The 12,790-nt window shown below is 34.6% G+C and overlaps 1 long non-coding RNA gene across 4 annotated transcripts in view; it reads left to right on the top strand.

Annotated features, from left to right (window-relative positions):
- LOC143648503 (uncharacterized) overlaps positions 1–12,790 on the top strand; it is a 173,849-nt gene that overhangs the window by 139,509 nt on the left and 21,550 nt on the right. The window contains exon 3 of one of the 4 annotated variants that reach the window (XR_013158575.1): positions 11,816–12,570. The exons of the other annotated variants lie outside the window; for them this stretch is intronic. This is a non-coding gene — a long non-coding RNA (uncharacterized LOC143648503). Of the gene's footprint in view, positions 1–11,815; positions 12,571–12,790 lie in introns of those variants that run through there. 4 annotated transcript variants of the gene reach the window in all.

Here is a 12,790-nt window from a genome sequence, read left to right as displayed (position 1 = left end):
ACATCTTTCGGCTAACCTGGTTCTTATCTTCAACACGTAACCATATGTAATAATTTTAATTTCTTTTGCTGCCTGGTGACAGCCTCCAAATATTCCCTGCAATTATATCATCAATTGCTAATTAAATTGATCTTAACCTTCTGGTTTTGCTTCCAGCTATTCCTACACTCATTCTGCCAATCCACTGATTGGCCAATTGTTCAAACTTGTCTCCACTTTATTTTGCTCCTGTTTTTTGAACCTGATAACTACACTAATATGCATTCAAGGTAAATAAAGACAGCTTATTTTTATGTGATTTTTCTTAAGTGCAGAAATACTATATATCTTTGTTGAAGGAAATGTCTAGACACTATTAGTTATTATTATTTTATTTTATGTTTTAGACTGATTGCTTAGACATATGAAATTTAATTTGCTTTCTCCGGGCTATTTTTATTTTTAACTTGCAGAAGATATCTGAAATTCTGTGAATTTGGGACATGTTATAACTTGAAGCGACAGGCAACACAGTATGATATAGCATTCTAGAAATAAAGATTTGTTATTACTGTTGTTTTTAACTCACATGCCTGTTAATGAGAAAGTTAATTTTTCTTGTTGGTTATATCCCTGGAGGCTGTGGTCGTTTTTATTTTTGTGAATATGCTTGTTTTAAGAAGCAAAAGTAAGAAGCTATTGCAAAGCTGTAGGAATCAGTGAAAAACCCCTTATTCAATTAGCATTGAATGATTTATTAGCTATAAATATTATAATATGAGAGAAACAGAAAATATTAAGTAGAAAAACAAAAGGACTGAGAAGTATATTTTACCATGGCAAGAGTCATTGAAGGTTTTGAAAACATACAAACACATGCAATTAGTTCCTACCTTTGAATAAGTTACTAGTACGTGGCAGTTTACTAGAATCATAGCATTTTGAACCATAATTTATTTTTTACTTTAACCTTTACTTAAGCAATTTTTTCCAGTAAAGTTTTAGAAAATCTTGCCATTCAATGTGATTTTAATAATGTCATCAGTAGCAGTCTGATATTGTATTATATGCAGGACAAGTAACCAGGTACAGAGAAAGATAGTTTTTAATGCTCTCTTGGAATAATTAGTTCACCCTACTTAACATTTTAACTTTCATTGGCTGAAATGGAAATAAGTGAATAGAAATGTACATAATAGGATGATTTCAAACTCTTGGCTTATATTCAACAATTATCTCTGAAAGGTAGGTTAATGTGATCCATTACCCAAAGTAGCCCTTAAGGTGGATTAAAATAAGCAATGAAATTATGGCATATTTAAGTCCAAATTAATTGTCCAATGCTTTTCACTATAAAGGAAAAGTAAAGATTGTAATTATGTGGTAAGACACACATACTCACCACATTGGTGCATGATTACTACATTGTAGCTTCTCGAGGTATACCTAAATAGATGGGTATGGTTTATATAAGCTCCAAGTGGGAAGAAACAGTTGTTTAGAAATAACTTCAACAGTGTCAAGGAATGATATATTTATTCAACTTTGACATTCCTCTCTTTACCTCTAGACAATCTGAAGAGAGAGTAAGAAAATATTTGATTAAAGTTACCTAGAGGAAGCAAATATGTACATTTTTTGGGGGGGGGGGTGCATGGTCCAGGAATTGAACCTGGGTCTCCTGCATGAAAAGCAGGCATTCTAACCCCTAAACTGCCATGCACCCTGTACATTTGTTTTTGTAATTTGGAAAGCAATACTATGCCTTTTGACATACTTTCCAATTGATAAGACCAATTAAGTGTCAAATCGATTTAAGGATAACTAAAAGAAGCAGAATGCTCTGTAACAGAGTTATTTTATTTATATAAATGTGTTACCTAACTGTTGCTTTGGGGAATTACTTTACAGAACTCAGGGGAAGGAAACCCTACAGACCAGCCTAGCTATTTCACTTAAATAAAATCATAAATGTTACCTTTATTCCCACATAAGGGAGGAAAATGGTCTTCCTTTCAGGCAATAGTTACCTATCATTTTACTGAGTTGGAGATGTAGTTGTAATCATTCTGGCTTAAAGTACCCAGTTTTGTAGTTAAATGCTTATACTCAACCTCTGTGATTTAGTAACTGATAAATACTGTTTCTGAGCCTGTTAAAAGGAAGAACTGTGCCTTGCTGATAGAGCATATTCTTAAATGTCAGAATAAGCTTATAAAAAATAAGACATTCATCCCTTGTTACATTTGTGTAAACAGACATTAATAATGCAAAACATTCATGAATCCAAAACAGGCAGAGGGAGAAAGAGTGGTTTACAGCAGAGAATTAAAAACCAGCACATAATAGCTTTCTTTTAGAAAACCTCTAATTAATTGTTTTTTTTAATCTAGATTTATCTCTGGAGGGTGGTAGCCATGATAAAGAAAAACCTCAAAGATATTACAATAAACAGAAGGTCTTGAAAGTAGAGATTTACCAGCTAAGAATGTTAGTAATGCATCAGTGTGCTCAGAAATTGATGTTGGCATAACTGGGGACAAATCCAAAGATCAGTCCCAGAGGTGGTACAATTATAATAAAATCAAATGAAGGGGGTGGTTGCGATGGTAGCTCAGTGGCAGAGCTCTTGCCTGCCATACCAGAGACCCGGGTTCAATTCTCGGTGCATGCCCATGCAAAAAAAAAAAAAGAAAAGAAAAAGTCGGGGGGAAAAATCGAATGAAGGGGCTCATTGCACTCAGAAATGGTGACAAGGCACCTGTCCCTTATCCTGTTATATCTCTTCCATCTTGATTATGCATGGGAGTGGAGGAGGTGAGTAGAGTTGATAGACAAAAGGAATGATTGAGGACGATATATTTCAAGTTGGAGAAGATTTTCAGAGTATTCCAAAAACCTACATATGCATTTTACTGCAATTTTTTTCAGTTAATAAAAATACAAAATATTATGAGAGATAGTAGTACAAAGAATGATCTGTTTTCTTTTACATGTGCTTTATCACACAAGAGAAAAACAATGAAAGAAAAAGTAGATCCAAACAGGAATACAAAATAACCGTGGGTTTCTTTCCCTTTCCTCTAATTTATATATTTAATAATCTCCACATCCTAATGTGCCACAGTTTATAATAAGGTCAGTAAGTTTTCACTCAATATGATCTAGAAGTAGGAAAATAGTAATGATGAATGTATATAGAGAAATAGAGAATGTTTATAGGAATGATACTTGGATATACCTATCACAGTCAGGCAACCGGTTCATTTTCCTTTTAGAATTTTTTTTAAAAATAGAATGAGCTTATTATATGATATAGTAATAAAATAGTTTTATTAAGGTATAATTTATTTACAATAAAATGTGTGGATTTTAAGGCTTCAGTTCAACAAATTTTGATAAATGTATAAATTCACATAAGCTATATGACTATCAATCTATATAACATTTTTACACCCAAGAAAGTTCTCTATTTCCCATCTCCAGTAAATTTCCCTGCTTTAACCCTACACACAACAACTGTTTTCATTTCAATCGTCATAGTTTTGCCTTTTAGAAGTTCCTATACAAAGAATCATATGGCATGGTTTTTTGTGTGTCTGGGGTCTATTCAACATAATGGTTTGAGATTTATTCATGACATCATATGTAACAGCTGGCTCTTTCTTTTTATTGCTGAGTATTGCTTAGTAGTAGATGAATTTGCTATTGGCAAGTACTTTGATACATTTTTCTTGCAGGTTTTCCCCCAATGACACTTGGTTGACAATGCTGAGTACTTAGTTCTAGCCTCAGTTCTATCATATCTATTCATTTTTCAAATTTGTGCATGTCTTTTCATCAAGCTGGGCTTCAAAAAGAAGGCAGTGCTAGACAATCTATAAGTCAATGTGAATTTGCATATTCTATTATTTCTAATTGATGGCTATCAGTTTAATATTGACTGATAATTATCTCTTTATCAATAGAAGATTAATTCATCCTAAATTAGAGTGTCATTTACTCAAAGCTAGACAACAAAACTATGCTTTCTTCTCTTTCTCAAGTAAGCTTTTCAGAGTTACTTTAATGTAAATGTAGGATATGATTTGTACCTGATAAAAACTCCTAAACTTTTCTCTCAGTATTTTACCAGAGTAATTTTGGCTTTTGTTAAACCAGACTTTGAGCAAACTGGATGTGCTTCATCTATCTCTGTCAAAATCATCAACACTTTTTTTTTAAAGGTTCATTTCAGTTGTCAACTTTCCATATTTTTCCTAACCACTCAAGTTAAGAGTAAGTGATCTCTCTCCTTGCAATGTGTATCATTCTTACCTTATTTTAATAATTCATTCATTCATTCATTCATGCAATACTGCATAATGTCAACCCTGTGCTAAGTGTAAGGGACACAATAATGAGAAAAAAGAAATGAATGTCTTTGTCCTCCCAAGCTTACTTTCTGTTGTGACAATCATGAAGAAATTACTCTCAGTTACAAACTGAGAATATAGCTGAACAGCATTTGCAAAGGAGATTAGGTATATGACTTAACAAATCTACTCAACTTTCTTAAACAAGTCAGGATGGCAGATGCAATTATCCAGGAAAGCTCTGTGGAAGATCCTTTCGTCTAAAATGATTTGAAACTCTTTGAATTCTACAGAAAACATACAAGATTTTTGAGAATTTTGTCTAAGCAAAAACACTTTCAGCCTGGATTGGAAGGCACAGAGATGGGGCAAAATGAACGTTGAATGACTTCAAAGGTGGAACCATTATATTTTACAGTCTACAGAAATCTATGGTTCATGCTTTGTCTCCAAGCAGCCCTACCCTTTTGAAGTACTGGGGACACTGCCCCCTCCAAGTGCTGAGATGGAAGCCACACCCTTTCTATACACCAGGGCAATGTTTCCTCTATTTTTGCCCCAGGAGAGTCTTTCAGCCCAGACCTTTGCATAAATGGTTACACCCTTGATGTCATTCTCATTCAGCCATATCCTCATATGGAGCCTTGTTCTCCTGAGGCTGAGGGAGCACCATATTAGGGCTATCTCAGAACATCGTACCTAGATAGAATACAAATTTTCTAAATTATCAAATGCTGGTTCTTTTTTGTCTAATAGTTTAGTCTTCAGTTTATATTCTGCTTCTCTCATTTTATACTAAGAACCAGGAAAAACCAGTGTAAAAATATTGTAAGTAGAATCTTTTGAAGAGGTTATTTCAGTTAAGTCATGGGCCAACTCATTCAGGATGGGTCTTAATGCGATTACTGGAGTCCTTTAAATGGAAAGAAGTGACAAAGCCATAGAAGCAAGAAGCTGAAATGAACAAAACCTAGAATAGAAGGGAGAGACCAGCATGTATTGCCATGCACCTTTTCATGTAGCAGAGGAGCCAAGGATTGCTGGCAGCAGGTCTTTAGGAAGGAAGCATTACATTGATTATGCCTTGATTTTGACAGTTTCCTGGACTCTAACTGTGAGTAAATTCCCATTGTTTAAACCCAATCTTTTTCATGGTATTTGCTTAGAGAAACCCAAGAAAATAAAACAGTTAATTATTTATATGTATTACTAGATACCATTTGCAAGTATTTTGTTGAGGATTTTGCAACCATATTCATAAGGAATATGGGTCTGTAGCTTTCTTTCCTTGTGATGTCTTTGTCTAGTTTTTCTATAAGGATAAAACTGGCCTCAAATATCAGTTCAAAAGTTTTTCTTCCTCTTCAATTTTTTTTTTGAAGAGTTTTTAAGAACTGGTGTTAATTCTTCTTTAAATTTTTGGTAGAATTCACCAGTGAAGCCATCTTAGCCTGAGCTTTTCTATGTACACAGTGTTTTTATTACTAATTTAATATTTCACTTAAAGGTATATTCAGATTGTCTATATTTTCTAGTCATTTTATCAATTCTTGTGTCTCTAGAAATTTTCTCATTTAATCTAAACAATGTAATTTGTTCATGTATGTGGTGGTTTGAAGCTTTTATGTGTCTCAGAAAAGGCCATGTCTTTTCATTCATTCCCACAGGTGCAGACCTTTGGCTATGTAATTGGCTAGGTCAAAGATGAGACCTTTTGGTTAGGTAATTTCAATTGATATGTGACCCAACTCATTCAAAATTAATCCTTTCACTGGAATCCTTCATGAGAGGATAAAGGACAGAAAGTGCTGAGGGAGCTTACAGAGAAAGGCCCCTGAGAAGCAAAGAGAGGGCCACAGAAACTCACAGAGAAAGCCACTGGAGCCAGAAGCTGAATGCCATGAAGCCAGGAGCAAAGGACCAGCAGGTGCCGGCCTTGTGACAGAGGCGTCTCAGATGCCAGCGTCCTCTCTTCAGAGTCCAGTTATCATCCTGTTGATGCCTTAATGGGAACATTTTCATGTCCTGAGGACTGTAAATTGTAAGTTAATAAATCCCCACTATAAAAGCCAATCTGTCTGGTATATTGAATTCTGGCAGCTTTAGCAAACTGAAACAGCATACAGTCATTCATAGTATTCTTTTATATTCTTTTTTTATTTCTGTTAGGTTGGTCTTCTAGTTTGCTAGCTGCCAGAATGCAATATACCAGAAATGGAATGGCTTTTAAAAAGGGGGATAAGTTGCTAGCTCACAGTTCTAAGGCCGAGAAAATGTCCCAATTACAACAAGTCTACAGAAATGTCCAATCTAAGGCACCCAGGGAAAGATACCTTGGTTCAAGAAGGCTGATGAAGTTCAGGGTTTCTCTCTCAAGTGAGAAGGCACTTGGCGAACACAGTCACGGTTTCTCTCTCAGCTGGAAGGGCACATGGCGAGCAAGGCGTCATCTGCTAGCTTTCTCTCCTGGCTTCCTGTTTCATGAAGCTCCCCGGGAGGCATTTTCCTTCTTCATCCCCAAAGGGCTTGTGGGCTCTCTGCTTCTCGTGGCTACGTTGTTCTGCTCTGCTCTCTCTGAATCTCTACCTTTCTCCAAAATATTTCCTCTTTTATAGGACTTTAGAAACTAATCAAGACCCACCCAAATGGGTGGAGATATACCTCTACCTAATCCAGTTTAGGAACCACTCTCGATTACATCACATCTCTAGGGAGATGATCTAGTCACAGTTTCAAACATATAATACTGAATAGGAATTAGAAGAAACGCTGCCTTTACAAAATGAGATTAGGATTAAAACATGGCTTTTCTAGGGTACATACATCATTTCAAACCAGCACAGTTGGTAATGTCCTTTTTCATTTCTGATTCTAATAATTTGAGTATTCTCTCTTTTTATCTTGGTCAATTGAGCTAAATGTTTATCAATTTCTTCAATCCTTTCAAAGAATCAGCTTTATTTTAATTGATTTTTTCTATTGCTTTATATTATCTATTTATTTATTTCTTACTTTAATATTTATTATTCCTCTCATTATCTTAATTTAGGTTTAGTTTGCTCCTCTTTTTCCTGTGTCTTACGGTCTAAGGTTATGTTATTTATTTAAGATCTTACTTCTTTCTTAATATAGGCATTTACACTTATAAATTTTCCTCTAAGCACCGTTTTAGCTGTGTCATATAAATTATGGTATATTATGTCATTATTTTCCTTTATCTAAAAGTATATTCTGATTTCCATTTTAATTTATTCTTGGGTCCATTGTCTATTTGGGAGTGATTTTATTTTATTTCCATATATTTGTGTGTTTTCCCAAATTTTTTCTGTTATTTACTTCTACTTTCATTCCATTTTGTGGTTGGATAATATACATCTAACCTTTAAGTTTATTGAAGTTTATTTTTTGGCACAGTGTTTGAGCTATACTGGAGAATGATCCATGATCACTTGGAAATAATAAATATTTGTGTATTTGGTTGTTAAATGGAATGCTGTATAGATGTCTCTTAGGTCTAGTTAGTTTACAGTATTATTCAGGTCTTCTATTTTCTTGCTGATTTTCTCTATAGTTGCATCCATTATTGAAAATGAGTTATTTAGATATCTAACTACTACTTTCAAATTGTCTATTTTTCTCTTCATTTTTGTCAGAAATTGGTTGATGTATTTTGAGGCTGTTATTAGGTGCATGATATTTATAATTGTCAAATCTTCCTAATGAATTGAATTTTATTATTATAAAATGTGCCTTTTGATTTCTAGTACATTTTTTGTCTTAACATTTAGTTTGTCTTATATTATTATAGCCCTTCCAAGCATTCTTGTGGCTGATACTTATATATCTTTTTCCATCTTTTTATCTTCAATGTGTTTCTATATTTGAAACTAAAGTTTGTCTCCAGTAGACACTATACATTTGTATCATGTTTTTCATCCATTCTTAAAATCTCTTATTTTTCATTGGATTGTTTAATTCATTTATATTTGATATTATTATTGATATGGTTGCATGCACATCTGTCATTGTACTTTTAGTTGCCTATATGCCTCATGTCTCTTTTGTTACTCTATCCAGCATTTACTTTCTTTGGCATTAGGTAAATATTTTGCAATGCAGAATTTTAATTTTTTTAAAGTTTTTATTCAATATATGTTTGAAAACTTTTTTAATGGTTGCTCTAGGGTATGCCATTTGCATCTTAACTTATCAGAATCACCTTCAGATTCATACTAGCTAATTCCAGTGATATACAGAAACATTACTTCTATTTCTTTTCACCTTTTTGAGGTATTTTTGCTATACAATGTTGCAATCTCAACAATGCATTGTTATAACTATTACTTATAATATCTACTAGCCATTTCCTTAGCCCAGTTCAGCTTTGCTACCAACCACCTCATTTGTGCTATTTTTTTTTACAAATGTTTTACACAAAAATAATACTTTTATGTTCTGGACCCCCATTTGCATTATATACATATTTTTATACAATTTTTTTTTTCACATGGGCAGGCACCAGGAAGTGAACCCGGGTCTCTGGCATGGTAGGCGAGAACTCTACCTGCTGAGCCATGGCGGCCCACCCTAAATTGCTTTATAAATTAATTAAGAAAATATAGGGAGAATATGCATTTGAACTGTCTTTTAAAATTACATGATTGCAGGCATCCATTGTCTCTGAGAAGTCAGCTGTTATTCTCATTGGGGTTTCCCTATGCATAGTAAGTCATTTGTCTCTTCCAGATTTTAACATTTTCTCTTTGTCTTTGACTTTCAGCATTTTACTGATATGTCTGCCTATATTCTCTTTGTGTTTATAGTTGGCTGGGTTTCATGGATATGCAAGTTGTAGTTTTTCAGTAAATTTTGGAAGTTGTAGTCATTACTTCTTTGAGTAGTTTTCTTCTCCTTTCTCTCTTTTCTTTACCCCTGGTATTGCTATTATGTTTATATTGGTGTCCCACCTTTTTCTGTCTCTTTCAATTTTTCTTCATTCTTTTTTTCTCTCTGTTCTTCGGCTTACATGATCTTTATTGATCTATCTTCAAACTCACTTAATCTTTTTTCTGCCAGTTCAAATTTAATGTTAAACACTACACTGAATTTTTTATTTCAGTTATTGTACTTTACTGCAGAATTTCCATTTAGCTCTTTTTTATAATTTCTATATTTTATTGATATTCTCTGTTTTGATGTGCCATTATAATCATAGTACTCATTATTTATTTAATTATAGTTTCCTTCAATTCTCTGATTATATGTATAAATAATAGCTATTTTAAAGTTGTCTTCTGATAAATTTTGGCATCAGGTCATCCTCACAAGCAGTTTTTGTTGCCTCTTTTCTTCATCTGTTGTATAAATCATACTCTTCTATTTTTAAATGCTCCATAATATTTGTTGGCAATGGAGAATTTTAGATAAAATATCTTCGCAACTATGGGTACTAGTCCTCCCCACCCCAACTCTGGGATTTATTGCTGTTTGCTTGTTTATTTGCCTGGTGATTGGCTGGGTTATTTTTGTGAAGTTCATTTCTCTTCCTGCAGGGTTGAACATCTGATGTTGCGCTTCTGTGGAGCACAGAGGAGTATACCCACAATCATCCTGGGATGATGATGGTTTTGGCAGATATTTCTTCTTCTCTTTCCCTGAGCACACCTAACTGCTAAACACCACTAATTGTTGACTGGTTGTTCAATTATTTTTAGCAATGGGCTGTGGCATAAATTGTTCTACAACAAATCCTATCAAATTGTGGCTTCTTTTAAGTAATAGTTTCTGAGGTCAGAGTTCGACATTTCTTTAGACCCTAAAATGGCTCCTTCCAACTGATGCTTTCCCTGGTTCTTTCCTGAAAACTAGTTGGCCTTCAGTTTATCCTGCATCCTGAATCTACTCATAATTGCTTTTTGCCATAACCTCTGCAGTGTTTGAGCATGTCTTAAGCTTGAGTTTCTCTATGTTCAGCAAAAAAATGAAGTCAGTTCCCCAGAAAGAGATGAAGGGCTTTTGTTTGAAAGTCTGTTTCTTTCCCTACACAAAATCTGAGTCACGGTTCTAGACTTGGTGCTGACAAAAGTAAGTGTCTCTCTGAGTGACAGTGATTCATTTTCCTTCACCTTTAGGAACTGAGAGCTAGTGGAAGGGTCACGCAGTTAGAGATCCTCTTGGCTTGCCTCTCCTTGCATGGAGCTACTACCTCACACATCAAGGCAAGGATCATTAGTACCTTAGTCTTCTTAGCATGGTGTTCAAGGTAAAGCCTCTGCTCCATGAGTAGAGACTGAGCAGGAGAAGGAACTCCCCACATTTCAACCACACTAGTCCATGACTCAGCCTCAGCAACAGGCAGGTGGGGGCAAGATGAGGAGTAAGTGCTCTTACTAGGAGCTGGAAGAAGAGAGCCCCATGTTTGTGACTGATGCAATTCAGAAAAGAGTTCCCACCTCTCTGAGATGGGAGAAGGAAGGGAAGAAGTGGTTGTAATTCAAATAACACATACTCTAGTCTTTCTCATTGACTTTTTGTAAAATCTCTTGAATAGCTATAACTTCATTTACTGCCTGTCCCCAGCACCATATTGAGAGGCTTTAAATGTTTGTGTTTTTATAGTTTTATTAGTTTTAGTGGGGAGCAGGTTAACAGACCTACTCAAATTGTCACCCTGGAAGTCTTTTTCCTCTTAAAAGGATTTTAGACAGAGATATAAACTGATAAATATATCAGTGTAGAAGAGTTTTGGACTGAATGTGCACATCAAGAAGCCATTGAATGATATGCAAAAAATGAAGCCATGTATTTTGATGAGGGGAGTGTTGGGAGTGGGCAGAGGTTTAAATTCTGAAACTTTAGAGTCTCTTCAAAATAACCTTGTGCATTTAATTGTATGGTAGATTTTTAGAAATATTTCATTGTTTCATTTTCTTTCTTAAATTTTAAGACCAAATGACACAATTAAAATAACAGAAAGTACAAAACTTTAAATCTGGGTTCAAATTAAGGCTTAACCCTTTATTGGCTTTGTAATTTTAGGCAATTTGCCTAATTCTTATGATACTGATTCTTCTTCATTAAAATGAAGATGATAATAGTGTTAATTCAGGATTCTTAATGATCAGATGAGGTCAGCTTCCACGCAAAACAAAGATAATAATGTCATGCATATAATATGCATGCAATATTCTTTTAATTTCCAAATTAATACATAATTCATAATACTATGTCTTCAGATATTCAACAAATGTGAAAAGTAATGGAGTAACAGAAGAATGAACAAAAGAAAAAGGAAAAAATCAAATTTAATACTAAGTTATTATAAAAATTGTAAAAAATTAGTCCACTGATCTGATACTTTAATTTTAATTATGTATGCCATTTTGTAGCACAGCATGATCCACAATTAGCTGTACTGGTCTATGTATATGCATCAACCATGATTTTCTAATGTCTTAGTCACTTTTCTCCTTGCACCATAGGAGAGAAATCCTGTAATTAGAAGACTGTGGGCTTTTCTGGACCTGCCGGCACTTCTACCCATCACCATCCCTCAATCTCCAGAAGTAGATTACTTATTGTCCTGGAATATATGCAAATATTTTCAGGATGGGAAGAATACTTACTATCCTAGAATGTCTTGGAATCTATATCTTTATGGAGATACTTTTTCTAGTTTCCAAGGCATGTTTATTGTTCAAACATGCCTACTGCTCCAAAGGCTTAGTGTATAAAAGAACTGGAGCTACTAAGGGAGAATTCTCTCCACACAGTTCTTTGGCCACAGTGTCCCAAGATGAACAGCATTATTCTCTAGGTTGGAAAGGTTTGAATGTCATCATAGTCACCTTGTTCTACTCCATACCATTTCTAGTGGCTTTCCCAAAGTAAGAGGCCATCATTTCCTCCTTTTCTTTGTACCCGTCAAAGTTGGGTGATGGCAGCTGCCATGTCTATTCTAAGCTGAGTACCACATTGAGGTTCTGGTCTCCTTAGGGTTAGTTTAACTTAGAAATGCAGCAAGCTTTGACACTATGAGAGCCTTAAAAGAGAAAAAGTGAGCCAATCGCTTGTCCACTTTCATCATTTAGGTACAAACTTTCTGAAGGCAGTGATTCCCCGTGGTCTCTCAGAAGACATTCTTAGTGACTGAATAGCCAGCTGTTTTTCTCCATATTATACCGCCTTAGTTTTGATTTTCCTCCTTCTCTGTCTCACTTCCTTTGTTCTGTCTGTTTTTACCCACCCTTTCACAATAAAATATTAATATGTGACCTTTGCTAGGGGCTCTGCTTTCTCAGGAACCCAGGGTAACATATCAACTTACTGAAGTATTTGGCATATGCATGCTCTTTATACACTTTATTTTTGGAGGAAAGTGAAAATATGGGGAGAAGAAAGGAAGGAAAATTATAATGTAGTCATTAATACAATGAACACAATACCAATATCAGTCA

Source organism: Tamandua tetradactyla, chromosome 10 (assembly GCF_023851605.1).
Source record: "Tamandua tetradactyla isolate mTamTet1 chromosome 10, mTamTet1.pri, whole genome shotgun sequence".
Classification (NCBI taxonomy): domain Eukaryota; kingdom Metazoa; phylum Chordata; class Mammalia; order Pilosa; family Myrmecophagidae; genus Tamandua; species Tamandua tetradactyla.
The sequence above is the reverse complement of the archived record's forward strand: the minus strand, read 5'-3'. Positions and strand labels throughout refer to the sequence as shown.